We start from the raw sequence: 1,345 nt of genomic DNA, 5'->3' as shown, positions 1-1,345 counted from the left end.
GAATTGAGGCCTAGGTGTAGGTCCTACGACAAAAGGTACATTAAAACCCAAGAGTACATATCAGGGTTTAATTTATGGTCGTTACAAAAGCTAAAACACGCACTAAAAGGCACTCGAAACACACTTTAAGTGCAGAACTAATTACGACAAAACTGCGAAACGAACGTTGGTGGCCGCCCGGATAATATTTAATCCCACAAATATTCTGTTATGATTAAAATTTTATTTTAATCAGGTTCGTGTTGAAAAATAAATTAAAACGCTTAAAAACGTTATTTTTCAAGTTTAAGCGCGTACCGTGAGTTCCTACGCGACATAGTGCTTACACTGCAAAACGCAGACAGCGCAGAAAACCCAGGAATATGCCAGGAATATGCCAGGAATATACCAGGAATATACCAGGAATATACCAGGAATATGCTAGGAATATGCTATATGGAAGGTCTATAAATACCACCATTCCATCACTCCATCTTCCTCATCACCACACTTCCACTCTCTCCCTCTTTCTCTCTAGAAAAGCTACGGCCAAACACCCCCTCTCAATCCATCAATTTTTCGGTTTTGATCACCACATTCCAAGTCCATACAAGTATCAAGAATCCCGTATAAGGAGGCTTGGTGCAAACGGAAAGCGAAAGACCTCATTCTCTTGCTTTTATCCACCCTATTTGCGTCTAGATTCTTCCCTAGCCTCGAGCTAGTGGTATGTTGCTTAAATCACATTCTTGAACTATTTTGAAGTGGTTAATATGATATGTAACGGTTAAAACTCGAAATCTTACAAATTGATGCATTAAAGTCTACTAAAAACACTAATAATGATGGTTAAAAGCTCATATGTTGTGTAAATGTTGTAGTAATTGATTTGTGTGGTTATTTGGACCCGATCTATGTTGTGGTAGCTCGGATCATCATTTAAACCGGGTTGGTCATGATCATGGATCATGACATAAGGATGTTTTGAAAGAAACAAGGGTTAAAGGGTGAAACTCTACCACACATGAATCATGAACTTGTGTAAAAAGGAATTTTTCTTGTAAAATGAAGTTCTAAACTAATAGATCTAAAGATCTACAAGTGGTATTTTCGAAAGACCAACTGTAAGACGAAACCATGTTTTAAAACCGAACCTTTCATGAACTAGAGGTGTTTTTGTGAACAAACAAGTGTGTGGACACTTGTGTAACAAAAGTTTTAACAAAGAAATAATTTTCATAAAAACCGACTAGAAGTTGTGAAACTTCATATTCTTTAAAAATAAGGTTTTTAAGAAATTAAACTTATTTATAAAGATTACAAGACTTACTAAATGTGCTAGTAAATTACTACACATTTTTGTAAA

This window comes from Helianthus annuus, chromosome 1, assembly GCF_002127325.2.
Source record: "Helianthus annuus cultivar XRQ/B chromosome 1, HanXRQr2.0-SUNRISE, whole genome shotgun sequence".
Classification (NCBI taxonomy): Eukaryota; Viridiplantae; Streptophyta; class Magnoliopsida; order Asterales; family Asteraceae; genus Helianthus; species Helianthus annuus.
The sequence above is the reverse complement of the archived record's forward strand: the minus strand, read 5'-3'. Positions refer to the sequence as shown.